General features: G+C 54.1%; 1 protein-coding gene across 4 annotated transcripts in view; it reads left to right on the forward strand.

The window, feature by feature from the left end:
- ZBTB46 (zinc finger and BTB domain containing 46) overlaps window positions 1-17,421 on the forward strand; it is a 94,133-nt gene that overhangs the window by 18,023 nt on the left and 58,689 nt on the right. Inside the window, exon 1 of one of the 4 annotated variants that reach the window (XM_063634079.1) lies at window positions 10,554-11,288. The exons of the other annotated variants lie outside the window; for them this stretch is intronic. The gene's annotated coding sequence lies outside the window, so the exon portion shown is untranslated. Of the gene's footprint in view, window positions 1-10,553; window positions 11,289-17,421 lie in introns of those variants that run through there. 4 annotated transcript variants of the gene reach the window in all.

Here is a 17,421-nt window from a genome sequence, read left to right on the forward strand (position 1 = left end):
TGCTCTGCTCTTGTCTTACTCATCTCTCCCACTCTCTCCCACTGTTTTCTCGTTTTCTTTTTTTTTTTTTTTTTTTTTGAGACGGAGTCTCGCTCTGTCGCCCAGGCTGGAGTGCAGTGGCGCGATCTCGGCTCACTGCAAGCTCTGCCTCCCGGGTTCATACCATTCTCCTGCCTCAGCCTCCCCAGTAGTTGGGACTATAGGCGCCCACTGCCATGTCCAGCTAATTTTTTTGTATTTTTAGTAGAGACCGGGTTTCACGATGTTAGCCAGGATGGTTTTGATCTCCTGACCTCGTGATCCACCCGCTCGGTCTCCCAAAGTGCTGACATGACAGGCGTGAGCCACTGCGCCTGGCCCTTCCCACTGTTTTTTCTCTCAAGTATTTTAAAGCAAATCTCAGTTTTACCCTCAAGGGCTTCGTTGTGTGTGGCTTACATGTATCTGGGCACGCCACAACACTTCCTCAGCGTCACGACGCTGGGCTGGGCTCAGCGTTCTTGACTGTGGCCTGCACATTTTCACTGTGGCTTTACTTGAATCAGAGTTGGGATGAGGGCCACGCGCTGCTTGTGGGTGGTGATGTCCCTGAAGTTGCATTTCTTCTCTCCGTTTCGTGCTACTTATTTGTTGAAGGATCAGTTGTTGGTTCTGTGACATTTCCTACCTGAAGGTCTGGCTGGGTGCATCCTTGTGACCTTGAACTCATGCCTGAGCCGTCAGTAGAACCAGGTAGAGGCGGGAGGGCTGGGACTCACCCCCGCAGGGCAGTGGCAGGGGAGCAGTTACTCTGGTGTGTAGCCACAATGCTTACATTGGAATTTCCAACTTAATATATTTTATTTGTCTATTTATTTATTTATTTATTCTTTTTTTTTTTTTTGAGATGGAGTCTTGCTCTGTCTCCAGGCTGGAGTATAGTGGCACAGTCTCGGCTTACTACCACCTCTGCCTCCTGGGTTCAAGTGATTCTCCTGCCTCAGCCCCCTGAATAGCTGGGATTACAGGCGCGCTCCACCATGCCTGGCTAATTTTTGTATTTTCAGGAGAGACGAGGTTTCACCATGTTGGCCAGGCTGGTCTCGAACTCTTGACCTCAGATGATCCACCCGCCTCAGCCTCCCAAAGTGCTGGGATTACAGGTGTGAGCCACAGTGCCTGGCCCCAACTTAAAGTATTTTAAAACACGGGTTGTCGGGAGGTGGAGCTTGCAGTGAGCGGAGATGGCGCCACTGCACTCCAGCCTGGGAGACAGAGCGAGACTCCGTCTCAAAAAAAAAAAAAAAAAAAAAAAAAAAAAAAAAAAAAAAAACGGGTTGTTTCATATTTTGGTGCCTGTTTTTTTTTTTTTTTTTTTTTGTTTTTTTTTTTTTTTTTTTTGAGACAGAGTCTCACTCTGTCACCAGGCTGGAGTATAGTGGAGCGATCTCGGCTCACTGCAACCTCTGCCTTCCATGTTCAAGCAATTCTCCTGCCTCAGCCTTCCAAGTAGCTGGGACTACAGGTGCACGCCATCACACCCAGCTAATTTTTTTTTGTATTTTTAGTAAAGATGGGGTTTCACCACATTGGTCGGGATGCTCTCAATCTCTTGACCTCATGATCCACCTGCCTTGGCCTCTCAAAAGTATTGGGATTACAGGCGTGAGCCACCACGCCCAGCCATGGTTTTTTTTTGTTTTGTTTTGTTTTTTGTTTTGAGATGGAGTCTGGCTCTGTCACCAGACTGGAGTGCAGTGGCGTGGTCTTGGCTCATGGCAACCCCTGCCTCCCGGGTTCAAGTGATTCTCCCACCTCAGCCTCCCGAGTAATTGGGATTACAGGCACGCGCCACCACACCCAGCTAATTTTTTGTATTTCTTTTACTAGGGATGGGGTTTCTACATGTTGGCCAGGCTGGCGTTGAACTCCTGACCTTGTGATTCGCCTGCCTCCACCTCCCAAAGCACTGGGATTATAGGCGCACACCACATCGCCTGGCTAATTTTTTGTATTTTAGTAGAGATGGGGTTTCACCATGTTGGCCAGGCTGGTCTCGAACTCCTGACCTCATGATTTGCCCGCCTCCGCCTCCCAAAGCACTGGGATTACAGGCGCGCACCACATCGCCCGGCTAATTTTTTGTATTTTTAGTAGAGATGGGGTTTCACCGTGTTAGCCAAGATGGTCTCGATCTCCTGACCTCGTGATCCGCCCGCCTCGGCCTCCCAGAATGCTGGGATCACAGGCCTGAGCCTCCTTGCCTGGCCTTGTGAAAAATTTTAACGTTAATTTTCTTATTTCAAGTTGATTTTCATTTAGTTTTTACTAAAAATGCAAATGTAGTTTACTGTTGCTTCTCTTTTTTTATATAGGAAAAGTTGATGCAAATTTTGCCTGAATTTGGAGTTTTCCTATTAGTGAGAGTTTTTTTTTTTTTTTTTTTTTTTTTTGAGACGGAGTCTCGCTCTGTCACCCAGGCTGGAGTGCAGTGGCGCAATCTCGGCTCACTGCAAGCTCCGCCTCCCGGGTTCACGCCATTCTCCTGCCTCAGCCTCTCCGAGTAGCTGGGACTACAGGCGCCCGCCACCACGCCCGGCTAATTTTTTTGTATTTTTAGTAGAGACGGGGTTTCACCGTGGTCTCGATCTCCTGACCTTGTGATCCGCCCGCCTCGGCCTCCCAAAGTGCTGGGATTACAAGCGTGAGCCACCGCGCCCGGCCTAGTGAGAGTTTTGTTACGAAAAGATCGCCGCTACTTTGGTGGGTCAGCACTAAAGCCTTGTTTCAATATTTGCAGGGTCAGTTCTTTTGAATATTTTAATGCTTCCCTGTTTGGAGTCTAAGAGCTATTTTTACTTTAGTTTTTTTTCCCAGGCAAGTACTTGGTCTGAACAATGTATGAGGCAGACCTGGTAGAAAAGTGGGAGTTGGTGAAATAGATGTGCTACTTAGTGGCAGAGGCTGTGATTCTAACATTTTGTCTCATGGCAGAGTTGGATGAAAGGAGTTTGTTCCTGCAGCATGGCTCACCTGCCCAGTGTGTCCTGAGTCCTCGTGTTGCAGGGAGTCAGACAGCGGCAGCTCTCTTCCCAGCGGGGTAGAGCTCACCTGGCTGCAAGGTGAGCCGGCTGGCCCATCGCCCAGCTCAGAGCTGACCCTCACACGTACAGATCTCTGCCGGGCCCGGCGGTCAGGGCCCGCTGTCTGCGTCACCTGTGGGCCGCCCCCTCTCTGCACCCAGAGATTTTCCTGCTCTCTGCATCACCTATGGGCCGCCCCCTCTCTGCACCCCGAGACTTTCCTGCTTTCTGCGTTGCCTATGGGCTGCCCCCTCTCTGCACCCCGAGATTTTCCTGCTCTCTGCGTTGCCTATGGCCGTGGGCACAGTGGGCTTCCTGGAAATACTTTCAGAGGAGGTGACAGTCGTATCCTGCCAGGGCCCCTCCTGCCCTGTGGAAGAACTTACTTCTGCTCCTGGAAGTTAGAGCTGGGAGGCCTGGGGCTGTAGCGTCTTCTGTATGAGAGGTGGGGTGGGGCTGGGGAGAGGAAAGCTGCTCAACTCTTCTTCGGGGAGACCCGCTCCATGGCAGCTCCGAGGTCCTAGTGGGCGGGTGGCTCGCATCTCGTCCACCTGTTGTCGTCTCTTGCCCCTCGGGGGGCTGATGCCCATCCTGTGGGGTTCTGGGACCCAGACTCGCCCCTGTGGGCTGGGCGGTCGGGGGGCTCATGCCTGTCCTGTGGGGTTCTGGGACTCAGACTCGCCACTGTGGGCTGGGTGGGGGGAACGGGGGGCTCATGCCCATCCTGTGGGGTTCTGGGACCCAGAGAGGCAGACTCTTCGCCTGCCTGTTGGGTTTGTGAAAAGTCAAAGAGAGTGGAGCATGGACGCCGGCTGGTGCTCTCCAGTGTTCTCCGGCTCTGCCGCTGGAGCTCCTCGTAGGAGTGAGGAAAAGGAGTGGAGTACGGACGCCGGCTGGTGTTCTCTGGCTCTGCTGCTGGAGTTCCTCGTAGGAGTGAGGAAAGAGAAACGTAGATTGCTGTCATGTTCGCGCTCTGTTCACCTCCTGGGTGCTGATTTCCCGTGGCGTCATCCTACCCTGCATCTGTGCTGGTGGGCATGCTGTCGCGTTTGTGTTTTATTTTTATTTATTTTTTGTTTTTTTGAGACAGAGTCTCACTCTGTTGTCTGGACCGGAGTGCAGTGGCACAATCTCGGCTCACTGTAACCTCTGCCTCCCGTGTTCAAACAATTCTCCTGCCTCAGCCTCCCTAGTAGCTGGGATTATAGGTGCGTGCTACCACGCCCGGCTAATTTTAGCATTTTTAGTAAAGACAGAGTTGCGTTATGTTGGCCAGGACGGTCTCAAACTCCTGATCTCACATGATCCACCTGTCTCAGCCTCCCAAAGTGCTAGGATTACGTTTGTGTTTTATAAATAAGGACCTTGGTTTGCGAGGGGAAGGAGGGTTTTGGTGCCTATCCTGAGTGTGGTCGGTGTGTGTGAGCTTGTGCAGACACGGCCGGCTGGGCTTTCTGTTCTCATTTCTTCCCGTTAATTTCTGATAAACTTCTAAGCATCCACGTAACTGGCACTTTTAATGTTCCTGGAATTGGGTTTTGCTCAGTTTTAATACTTCACGGTTTTCTGGGCCATCTTCGAATTGTTGAGTGTTTGGGTCTTTTTCTGTTTGTCACTGTTAGCCATAGCAGTGCTTGGAACATCTTGGAACCAATTAGCTTTTTGGGTTATTTCCTTGGGGCAGAGTCTCAGAAGTGGAATTAGTCAAAGAGGCAGAGGCATCTGCAGGCCTCATCCCCACGCTGCAGGCTGCTTCGAGGGCCGCCCCATTCTGGGCCTCCTGTGTCATGGCCACCTTTGTAATGACTTTACGTTAATGTTTGTCAGTTTCATGTATTTAGAGTTTTCTTTTTTTTTTGAGAGAGGGCCTTGCTCTGTCACCCATGCTGGAGTACAGTGGTGTGATCTTGGCTCAGTCCAACCTTGACCTCCCAACTCAAGGGATCCTCCCACTTCATCCTCCAGAGTAGCAGAGACTACAGGTGTGCACCACCATGCCCGGCTAATTGTTTCTATTTTTTGTAGAGATGGGGTCTCACCATGTTGCCCAGGCTGGTCTTGAACTTCTGGGCTCATGCCATCTGCTCGCCCCGGCTTCCCTCAGCATTGGGATTTCAGGCATGAGCCACCGTGACTGCCTGGCCTTGAAATCTTTTCTCAGAGTCAAGCACGTGTCTTTTAAGTCCTTTCCATAAATCTTTAAAATTGTAGCATTGAGTTAAGCCACACTGGCCACACCACATGGCTAACATTGTAAGGGAGAAGAAGTGAGAGGAAGGGAGGTCGCGGAGCTCCTGCTGTCTCCCGGAGTCCTCTCACCTGCTGGGCTCTGGCAGGTTTGTTGAGGACCGCGTGAGGGCGCTGCTGTCTTCTGGGCTCAGGGCTCCTGTGAGCTCCTGAGGCCTGGACCCAGGGGTGACCTTTGTTGCCCCCTTGGGCATAATATGGGGGGACACAGGCAAGATGTGGGGCCACTACCCCAGCAGGCTTGTGCCAAACCCCAGGACCCCATTCCTGGAATAGACGCGGCCATGAGGACTGGAAGCGCTGGGCGTGGCCCAGGGCGGGGCCCCCGGGGCTGCTGACCTTACCCGCCTTGGCTCCACCGAGCCTGCACCTTTAGTGCCCATTTCGGCCAAGCCCATGGCGAAATGCCCGAGGTGCTGCGGTCCCTGCGAAGGGGAACGTGGAAGGCGAACATGGAGAGCCCCTTGAGTGCCTCTGCAGCACCGGAGCACCGAGCCGCCCTTGCCCGGGCGTCCCTCAGGCCCTGAGTCCTGGCAGCTCCCAGGTCTTACCTCATGAATCATGGAGTTTTCTTTCTTCTTTTTTTTTTTTTTGAGAGGGAGTCTGGCTCTGCCGCCCAGGCTGGAGTGCAGTGGCGTGAACTCGGCTCACTGCAAGCTCCGCCTCCTGGGTTCCCGCCATTCTCCTGCCTCAGCCTCCCGAGTAGCTGGGACTACAGGCGCCCGCCACCGCGCCCCTGCCCCGGAGCCCAGGCCCTGCCCTAGGAGGAAGAGCCTGGCCTCCCCTTCCCTCCCGCCGGGGCCCGGGGCTGAGACTCCTTGTGGGTCCGGATGACCCGGTCCGTGACCTCCGCCTTGGCCCCGCTTCCCGCCCCACAGCCCTCTGAAGCCCCGGGCTCCGTGGCCTCTGCCTTCCGGGCCCTGCGCTGCGCTCAGCCCCCGGGGCAAGGGCTGGGAAGGATGGCTTGACTGGCCTACAGGGTACAGGGGACCCCTGACAGGTTCATCTATGGGGCCCCATGGGCCCCCCTCCGTCTGTTACGTGCGGATATGGAGACTGAGGACTCCTCCATCGAAGGTGGCCTGTGGTGAAATCCAGTGGTCTGGGTGGGGTCCTTACCGCACTGTCCGCGGGATTTCCTCACTGCTCAGGCGGCTGCTGCTCATCCATGCCAGCTCCGTCGGTCTGTTCAGCTTCCGTGAGTGTTCCCTGTGGGAAGGTCCGTTCAGCTTCCGTGAGTGTCCCCTGTGGGAAGGTCCGTTCAGCTTCCGTGAGTGTCCCCTGTGGGAAGGTCCGTTCAGCTTCCGTGAGTGTCCCCTGTGGGAAGGTCCGTTCAGCTTCCGTGAGTGCCCCCTGTGGGAAGGTCCGTTCACCTTCCGTGAGTGTCCCCTGTGGGAAGGTCCGTTCAGCTTCCGTGAGTGTCCTCTGTGGGAAGGTCCGTTCAGCTTCCGTGAGTGTCCCCTGTGGGAAGGGCCTGTGCCGCACAAGGTGGGAACTTGGGCACACGGCCTCGGAGGCCGGACACCGGGCGAGCCCCGCTCCGGGAGTGAGACCCGCTTGGAGGGGGAGCGAGCCCTGAGGCGCCGCCCGTAAGCCAGACCGGCTGCCTCGCACAGACGGGTGCTTCGCTTGTTTTGGACTAGTACAGCTTTTAAGCAAAAAGTAACTGGTTAGGGATTGTATCATATTGCTTGAGGTAAACATATGCGGCAAAATGTTAAAAAATGGAGTAGCTGAAGGCCGGGCGCGGTGGCTCACACCTGTAGTCCCAACACTTTGGGAGGCCGAGGTGGGAGGATTGCTTGAGGCCAGGAGTTCGAGACCAAACTGGCTAACATGGTGAAACCCCGTCCCTACTAAAAATACAAAAATTAGCCAGGTATGCTGGCGTGCGCCTGTAGTCCGAGATACTGGGGAGGCTGAGGTGGGAGAATCACTTGAACTCGGGAGGTAGAAGTTGCAGTGAGCCAAGAGGGCGCCACTGCACTCCAGCCTGGGTGACAGAGCGAGACCAAACTGACTCAAGAAGAAACAGAAAATCTGAATAGACCTATAACAAATAAAGAATCAGTAGTCAAAAAACTTCCAATGACAGAAAAGTTCAGAAACTTTCACTACAGTTGTACTTTTTAGCTTCCAAAAAGAAATTGACTTTTCTTTTTGGAAGTTGAATCAATAAACTTCCAACAAAAGGAAAGTCCATCTCTGTCTCTCTCTATATATGTATATGATTGTATATATCACTTCACTGTTGAATTCTATCAAACATTTTAATAATTAACACCAATCCTGGCCAGGCGCAGTGGCTCACGCCTGTAATCCCAGCACTTTGGGAGGCCGAGGCAGGTGCTCATGAGGTCAGGAGATCGCGACCATCCTGGCTTACGTGGTGAAACCCCGTCTCTACTAAAAATACAAAAAATTAGCCAGGTGTGGTGGCGGGCACTGGTAGTCCCAGCTACTCAGGAGGCTAAGGCAGGAGAATGGTGTGAACCTGGGAGGCGGGGCTTGCAGTGAGCCGAGATCGCGCCACTGCACTCCATCCTGGGCAACAGAGCGAGACTCCATCTCAAAAGACAAAAACAAAACAAAATTAGCCGGGCGTGGTGGCGGGCGCCTGTAGTCCCAGCTATGTGGGAGGCTGAGGCAGGAGAATTGCTTGAACGTGGGAGGTGGAGGTTTTAGTGAGCCAAGGTCGCACCATTGCACTCCAGCCTGGGTGACAGAGCCAGACTCCATCTCAAAAAAAAAAGAAAGATTCCATCATATTCCTTGAGAGCACAGTGTTACCTTTATTTTAAGCAGGTATTACAACCTTCTTATTTAGGTTCTATTTTTTTTGAAGTTACCATTTCAGGTCAGAGTTAGCCATAGCAGTATCTCAGATTTAAAATGTACACAAATAGTTTTCTTGCCTTGTTAAGCTGATTAGCTTTCTTTTTTTTTTTTTTGAGCTGGAGTTTCACTGTTGTTGCCCGGGCTGGAGTGCAGTGGCATGTTCTCGGCTCACTGCAACCTCCGCCTCTCAGGTTCAAGCGATTTTCCTGCATCAGCCTCCCGAGTAGCTGGGATTACAGGCGCCCGCCACCATGCTAGGCTAATTTTTTTTTAAATTTTTAGTAGAGCCTTTCACTATGTAGGCCAGTCTGGTCTTGAACTCCTGACCTCAGGTGATCTGCTCGCCTCGGCCTCCCAAAATGCTGGAATTACAGGCGTGAGCCACCTTTCCCAGCCAGCTGATTAGCTTTCTGAGAAAATTGCAATTTTTTTTTTTTTTTTTTTTTTTTTTTTTGAGACGGAGTCTTTCTCTGTCCCCCACGCTGGAGTGCAGTGGCGCGATCTCGGCTCACCACAACCTCCACCTCCTGGGTTCACGCCATTCTCCTGCCTCAGCCTCCTGAGTAGCTGGGACCACAGGCGCCCGCCAACACGCCCGGCTAATTTTTTGTATTTTTTAGTAGAGACGGGAGTTTCACTGTGTTAGCCAGGATGGTCTCGATCTCCTGACCTCGTGATCCACCCGCCTCGGCCTCCCAAAGTGCTGGGATTACAGGCTTGAGCCACCGCGCCCGGCCCAAAAAAATTGCAATATTTTTAAAAGTTGGGGCCAGGAGTGGTGGCTCATGCCTGTAATCCCAGCACTTTGGGAGGTGGAGGCGGGCGGAGCACCTGAGGTCAGGAGTTCGAGACAAACCTGGCCAACATGGTGAAACCCTGTCTATAGTAAAAATACAAAAAATTAGCCGGGTGTGGTGGCACATGCCTATAATCCCAGCTACTGGGGCAGCCGAGGCACGAGAATCACTTGAACCTGGGAGGCAGAGGTTGCAGTGAGCTGAAGGTTTCAGTGAGCCGAGATCGCGCCACTGCCCCCCATCCTGGGCGACAGAGTGAGACTCTGTCTCAAAAAAGAGGAAAAAAAAAAAGCTGCATGGCTTTGTGTATTAGTTAGTTTCCTGGGGCTGCTGTGAAAGTATCACCTGCTGGGCAACTTGCAGCAGCAGAGGCGTCTCCTCTCAGTTCCAGAGTCCAGCGCTGGAACTCGGGGTGTCTCAAGGCCACGCACCCTCTGGAGACTCCGGGCAGGGCCCTTCCTGCCTCTTCCAGCTCCTGGTGGCTTCAAGCATCCTTGGGCTTGTGACTTCGTCAGTCCAGTCTCTGCCTGTTGTCACATGGCCTTCCCTCCTCCCTGTGTCTTTTTTTTTCTTTAGAGATGGGGGTCTTGCTTTGTCACTCTGGCTAGAGCGCAGTGGTGCAATCAGAGCTCACTGACTGCAGCCTCCAACTCCTGGGCTCAAGTGATCCTGCCGCCTCGGCCTCTCAACGTGCTGCGATTAGAGGTGTGTACCACACTGCCCGGCTGCTGTTTCATTTTACCTTCTATCAGCACTTAGTACGAGACATTTTTGAAATACTGTAAATCAGTATTACAGATTTAATGTTCAAAAGGTACTGTAGGTCGGGCACAGTGGCTTATGCCTGTAATCCCAGCACTTTGGGAGGCCGAGGTGGGCGGATCACGAGGTCAAGAGATCGAGACCATCCTGGCCAACGTGGTGAAACCCCGTCTCTACTAAAAACACAAAAATTAGCCAGGCGTGGTGGTGCAAGCCTGTAATGGCAGCTACTCGGGAGGCTGAGGCAGGAGAATCGATTGAACCTGGGAGGTGGAGGTTGCGGTGAGCCGAGATCGTGCCACTGCACTCCAGCCTGGCAACAGAGCGAGACTCTTCTGAGAAAAAAAAAAAAAAAAAGTCATGTACGTTTTTGTTGTTGTTTTTTTGAGACGGAGTCTCACTCTGTTGCCCAGGCTGGAGTGCAATGGTGCCAACTCAGCTCACTGCAACCACTGCCTCCCAGGTTATAGCAATTCTCCTGCCTCAGCCTCCTGAGTAGCTGGGACTACAGGCACTCCCCACCACGCCTGGATAATTTTTGTAATTTTGGTAGAGACGGGGTTTCACCATGTTGGCCAGGCTGGTCTCCATCTCTTGACCTGGTGATCCACCTGCCTTGGCCTCCCAAAGTGCTGGGATTACAGGCGTGAGCCACCGTGCCCGGCCTGGTACTGTAGTTTTGTTGACCCCAAGTGTATGTGGTGGGCCTGCCCAGCATCGAGATGTGGTCCCTGGGCTGAGAGGAGGGCAGGGCAGTGTCAGGCAGCGAGGTGGGGTGTGTGCTGTCAGTGTAAGAAAAGTGACACCCAGGAGGGCTTCCTGGAGGAGGAGGAGGAGGCTGTGTCCATCAGCTGAGAGGGCTCAGGACTGTTGTTGTGATTCATGGCAGGATTTGTCTTTACAGATCTGACCTGTTCCACTGTGTCATTCATAACCCAAATGACCGACTAGGAGCTCAGCTGCCCCGGCCCCCTCCCGGGTGCCCAGAGCACCTTGTGCCCATCTGGGGGCACCCCTGCCACCCTTATACATGGTCCGAGCCAGGCACTGCTCCAGGCTTCCCCTGCGTGTGACTGGTGGGCACCTGGCTGGAGCTGGAGGGATGCTGAGGCCTGGAGCTGCTGAGGTGGGAGTGGAAGCTCCTCCATTCAGGGACCCCACAGCCCACCGAGACCCTGGTGGCTGGGGCTGAGACGGGACAGCGCAGGGCAGTGAGAGGTGTTTGGAAAGGGGAAGTGTGCTGTGCTCTGGCTGGGGACACCCGACAGAAGGAAGTGACGTTACGTCGGTGCAGTGGCTCACGCCTGTCATCCCAGCATTTTGAGAGGCCAGGGTGGCAGGTTCCTTTGAATCTAGGAATTCAAGACCAACCTGGGCAACATGACAGAACCTCGTCTCTACAAAACAAACAAATTAGCCCGTGTGGTGGCGTGCCCCTGTGGTCCCGGCTCCTCAGGAGGCTGATGTGGGAGGATCCTTTGAGCCTGGGAGGTTGAGGCTGCAGTGAGCCGAAATTGCTCCACTGCACTCCAGCCTGGGGGACAGAGTGAGACCCCATCACAGAAACAAGAAGGAAGTGACGGTAGGCAGGTTCGGGAAGGCGGAGGAGGCGGCTTGGGTGTCGGAGCCGGGCTGGAGGTGAAGGAACTGAAAGGGGCCAGTGAGCAGGGAGGGGTGGGGCTGGCAGGGCCGCCGACGGAGACCTGGGCAGCCGGGGGCCGGCAGACATGGCTTTGCATCTTCAGATGGCCACATGGGGGCTGCCATGTGGAAAACCTAAAGTCCTCATCGCCAGCACCCACTTGCTCACTGGAGATGTGGATAGTACCACTGGTCTCGCTGCCGAAAGATGACTCTGCTAACGTGTCTTGGAGTATTTTCTAGTCAGAGCTCACTTAAAAATTTTGAAATGTGACCACGAACAATGATAATATGACGTATATGAAATTCAATTTGTACAACAGTTTCACAGTATTCATGTCTTAACCTTGATTTTTTCAGAAGAAGGTAAACCATGAACGCCTTGGTATGAGGGGAGGTGCCTGGTTTCTGCTGGCAAGGCGCCCTGGGGGATGGTGCCCACACTGGTCCCTGCCAGGATGGCGCCCTGGGGGATGGTGCCCACACCTGGTCCCTGCCGGGATGGCATCTTGGGGGGTGGTGCCCACACCTGGTTCCTGCAGGGATGGCGCCCTGGGGGATGGTGCCCACACCTGGTCCCTGCCGGGATGACGCCCTGGGGGATGGCGTCCTGGGGGATGGTGCTCATACCTGGTCCCTGCTGGGATGGCACCCTGGGGGATGGTGCCCATGCCTGGTTCCTGCTGGTGAGGTGCCCTGGGGGAGCTGGGTTGGGGGGTTTCTTCGCGAGAGTGGGCAGAGCTGCCCATAAACAAACGTGTGTCCTCCTGTTGGCGTCTGTGGCATCGCGCTCTTTGGTGGTAGAAACGGTGCGTCAGTGACCTGGGGCTGCCACGTCAAAGGGTCACAAAGGGAACATCATAAACAACAGACATCTATTCCCTCCAGTCCTGGAGGCTGGAGGTGTGAGGTTTGGGCATCAGCCCGCCGCCATTCCTGGGAGGGTGTTGGGGGTCTGAGGTTCAGGCATGGGCCCGCCGTGGTTCCAGGGAGTTTGCTGGGGGTCTGAGGTTTGGACTTCGGCCGCTGCGGTTCCTGGGAGGGTGGTGGGGGTCTGAGGTTCGGTCGTTGGCCGCCGCGGTTCCTGGGAAGGTGCTGGGGGCCTGAGGTTCGGTTGTTGGCCGCTGCGGTTCCTGGGAGGGTGCTGGGGGTCTGAGGTTCGGTCGTCGGCCGCGGTGGTTCCTGGGAGGGTGCTGGGGGCCTGAGGTTCGGTTGTTGGCCGCTGCGGTTCCTGGGAGGGTGCTGGAGGTCTGAGGTTCGGTCGTCGGCCGCGGTGGTTCCTGGGAGGGTGCTGGGGGCCTGAGGTTCGGTTGTCGGCCGCGGTGGTTCCTGGGAGGGTGCTGGGGGCCTGAGGTTCGGTTGTCGGCTGCGGTGGTTCCTGGGAGGGTGCTGGAAGTCTGAGGTTCAGTCGTTGGCCGCCGCGGTTCCTGGGAAGGTGCTGGGGGCCTGAGGTTCGGTCGTCGGCCGCTGCGGTTCCTGGGAGGGTGCTGGGGGTCTGCTCCAGGCCTCTCTCCAGCCTCTGGCGGGGCCTCCGCTGCTGCCGCGTCACACCAGCGTGTGTCCAAATTTCTCCCCCTTTTAAGGGTACTCATCATACTGGATTAGGGGCCCCTAGTAACCTCATTATTATTTTTTTTGAGACAGGGTCTCATTCTGTCACTCAGGCTGGAGTGCAGTGGCGCGATCTCAGCTCACTGCAGCCTCCATCTCCCAACTCAAGTGATTCTCCTGCCTCAGCCTCCCGAGTAGCTGGGATTACAGACATGCACCACCACACCCAGCTAATATTTATATTTTTTAGTAGAGATGGGGTTTTACCATGTTGGCCAGGCTGGTCTCAAACTCCTGGCCCCAAGCAATCTGCCTGCCTCTGCCTCCCAAAGTGCTGGGATTACAGGTGTGAGCCATCATGTCCAGCCCCAGCGACCTCATGTTAATTTAACTAATTGCATCTGCAACGACCTATTTCCAAATAAGGTGGAATTCTGAAGTATGAGGGGTTAGGACTTCCGCGTGAATTTGGGAGGCGGGGGCGGAGGGTTCAACCCATAACAAATGGCAGTGAGGTCCTTGGATGGATGAGCACAGGATTATAGCTGAGGAAGAATATTTTAACAAAAACTAATCCTTTATTGAGGCATAATTCACATGCAGCAAATGGCACTTGTTTAACGAGCATAATTTGATGAGCTCGAACTCTTGGGTGGAGCTGCCAGTGGCTTTGGAGACACAGGCCGTCCCCATTGTGTCCGGAATTGGTGGGTTCTTGGTCTCACTGACTTCAAGAATGAAGCCACAGACCCTCGCGGTGAGTGTTACAGTTCTTAAAGGCGGCGTGTCCGGAGTTTGTTCCTTCTGATGTTCAGATGTGTTCAGAGTTTCTTCCTTCTGGTGGGTTCGCGGTCTTGCTGGCTTCAGGAGTGAAGCTGCAGACCTTTGCGGTGAGTGTTACAGCTCTTAAGGCAGCGAGTCTGGAGTTGTTCATTCCTTCTGGTGGGTTCGTGGTCTTGCTGGCTTCAGGAGTGAAGCTGCAGACCCTCACGGTGAGTGTTACAGCTCATAAAGACAGTGTGGACCCAAAGAGTGAGCAGCAGCAAGATTTATTGCAAAGAGCAAAAGAACAAAGCTTCTACGGTGTGGAAGGAGACCCGAGCGGGTTGCCACTGCTGGCTTGGGCAGCCTGCTCTTATTCCCTTACCTGGCCCCACCCACATCCTGCTGATTGGTCCATTTTGACAAGGTGCTGATTGGTGCGTTTACAATCCCTGAGCTAGACACAAAAGTTCTCCAAGTCTCCATTAGATAGCTAGACACAGAGCACTGATTGGTGCATTCACAAACCTTGAGCTGGACACAGGGCGCTGATTGGTGTGTTCACAAACCTTGAGCCAGATATAGAGTGCTGATTGGTGTATTTACAATCCCTCAGGTAGACATAAAGATTCTCCAAGTTCCCACCAGATCAGCTAGACACAGAGCGCTGATTGGTGCATTTACAAACCTTGAGCTAGACACAGGGTACTGATTGGTACATTTACAAACCTTGAGGTAGACACAGAGTGTGCTGATTGGTGTATCTACAATCCCTTAGCTAGACATAAAGGTTCTGCAAGTCCCCACCAGACTCAGGAGCCCAGCTGTCTTCACCCAGTGGATCCTGCACTGGGGCCGCAGGTGGAGCTGCCTGCCAGTCTGGCGCTGTGGACTTGCAGTCTTCAGCCCTTGGGTGGTCGATAGGACCCGGCGCCGTGGAGCAGGAGGCGGCACTCGTCAGGGAGGCTCGGGCACGCAGGAGTCCCCGGCGGGGAGGGGGAGGCTCAGGCATGGCGGGCTGCAGGTCCCAAGCCCTGCCCTGAGGGGAGGCAGCTAAGGCCCGGTGAGAAATGGAGCTCAGCGCCGGTGGACTGGCACTGCTGGGGGACCCGGCGCACCCTCCGCAGCTGCTGGCCCGGGTGCTAAGCCCCTCACTTCCCCGGTCCGAGTGCGGAGCCCACCAAGCCCACGCCCACCCGGAACTCTAGCTGGCCCGCAAGCGCGGCACGCAGCCCCGGTTCCCGCCCGCGCCTCCCCTTCCACACCTCCCTGCAAGCTGAGGGAGCCGGCTCCGGCCTCGGCCATCCCAGGACAGGGCTCCCACAGTGCAGCGGTGGGCCGAAGGGTTCCTCAAGCACGGCCAGAGTGGGCGCTGAGGCCAAGGAGGCGCCAAGAGCGAGCGAGGGCTGTGAGGGCTGCCAGCACACTGTCACCTCTCACCATCACCCCAGGAGTTTCCCTCAGCCTCTTCCCCCACCCCAGCCCAGGCAGCCCCTGGCCGGTTGTCTGCCACTGTGGACTCACGTCTGTTGTCTAGAGTTTCCTATAAAGGGAATCACACGCTTGCCTTGGTGACTGTCTTCTCTTACTCAGCGTAATTGTGGGATAATCCGTGTGGCGTGGATGTGAGCTGTATAGGGGGACGGAAGGCTAAGCAGGGAGGTGCCCCAGGGCGCTGAGGCCGGGACGGAGCCCAGCAGCCCCTTCTTGTGCCTGAGCTGCCTCTGTGGTTTGGAAGCGTCCCCTGTGTTTTCCTGCTCACCCGTTGATGCACATTTGGACATTCGGGTTGTTCCCAAACGTTGGCTGTTCTGAGCGAAGCTGGTGTGAACGTTTGCGCGTGAGTCTGTCTGGACGGGTGTCCAGCCTGTCTGTCTGGGGTGGGTACCGGAGTTGTTGGGTCCTGTGGAGTTCTGTTTCGCTGAACTGTTTTCCACAGCGACCGCACCGTTCCGTGTGCCCTCAGCAGCTGAGCAGGTTCCACGTGCTCGCGTCCTCGAGGACACATGGTGTGGCCTTGCCTTAGCCCTGGCCACTCTCATGGGGGAGCTTGCTGTGGTTCTGGGCGCACTTCCCCGACAGCTGGGGAAGCCTCTGTCCGTGTGTGCCTGCTGATGTTTCTTCTTTGTGATGTGTCTGTTCAAAACGTTTTCCTGTTAAAAAATTAGTTTCACCAGGCTGCACGTGGTGGCTTGTGCCTGTAATCCCAGCACTTTGGGAGGCTGAGGTGGGAGGATACTTGAGGCCAGGAGTTCAAGACCAGCCTGGCCAACATGGCGAAACCCTGTCCCTACTAAAATTACAAAAATTAGCTGGGTGTGATGGCGCACACCTGTAATCCCAGCTTCCCCAGGAGTCTGAGGCACAAGAATTGCTTGAACCCAGGAGGTGGAGGTTGCTGTGAGCTGAGATCGCACCACTGCACTCTAGCCTGGGCGACAGCAAGACTCCATCTAAAAGAAAAAAAAAAAAGTCTTACCAGGCCACACGTGATGACTCACGCCTGTAGTCCCAGAACTTTGGGAGGCTGAGGCTGGTGGATGGCTTGAGCCCAGCACTTCGAGACCAGCCTGAGCAACATGGTGAAACCCTGTCTCTGTAAGAAATTAAAAAAAAAAAATTAGCTGGTTGTGGTGGTGTGCACCTGTGGTCCTAGCTACTCAGGCGGCTGAGGTGGGAGAATTGCTTGAGCTCGGGAGGTGGAGGCTGCAGTGAGCCCTGATCATGCCACTGCACTCCAGCCTGGGTGACTGAGTGACACCTTGTCTGAAAACAAAACAGTTTCACCAAAATAATTGTGGAGAGCAGTTCTTAGAGTAGGTGAGTTAAACTTGATCTGGACAGATGGCTGCAGCCACCTTTGTCTTCCCCAGAGCCCTCCTGGCTACTGGCAGTTTGATTCTAGAGCCAAGGGTATCTTGCTTCCACTTTAAAATGGTGATTTATCTGTTAATTAATTACATTTTTATTTTTTTTTTTTAGACAGAGTCTTGCTCTGTCACCCAGGCTGGAGTGCAGTGGCACCATCTTGGCTCACTGCATCCTCTGCCTCCCAGGCTCAGGTGATTCTCCCACCTCAGCCTCTTTAGTAGCTGGGACTCACAGGTGTGCACTACCATGCTCAGCTAATTTTTTTTTTTTTTTTTTTGAGATAGAGTCTCGCTCTGTTGTCCAGGCTGGAGTGCAGTGGCAGGATCTCGGCTCACTGCAACCTCCACCTCCCAGGCTCAAGCGATTCTCCTGCCTCAGCCTCCTGAGTAGCTGGGATTACAAGCATGTGCCACCAGGCCCGGCTAATTTTTGTATTTTTAGTAGAGATGGGGTTTCACCATGTTGGCCAGGCTGGTCTCTAACTCCTAACCTCAGGTAATCTGCCCACCTCGGCCTCCCAAAATGCTGGGATTACAGGTGTGAGCCACCACGCACGGCCAACGCCCAGCTAATTTTTGTATTTTTTGTAAAGACCGGGTTTCCAATGGAACAGAACAGAGCCCTCAGAAATAATACCACACATCTGCAACCATCTGATCTTTGACAAACCTGATAAAAACAAGGAATGGGGAAAGGATTCCCTATTTAATAAATGGTGCTGAGAAACCTGGCTAGCCATATGTAGAAAGCTGAAACTGGATCCCTTCCTTACACTTTATACAACAATTAATTCAAGATGGATTAAAGACTTAAATGTTAGACCTAAAACCATAAAAACCCTAGAAGAAAACCTAGGCAATACCATTCAGGACATAGGCATGGGCAAGGAC

Source organism: Symphalangus syndactylus, chromosome 24 (assembly GCF_028878055.3).
Source record: "Symphalangus syndactylus isolate Jambi chromosome 24, NHGRI_mSymSyn1-v2.1_pri, whole genome shotgun sequence".
Classification (NCBI taxonomy): Eukaryota; Metazoa; Chordata; class Mammalia; order Primates; family Hylobatidae; genus Symphalangus; species Symphalangus syndactylus.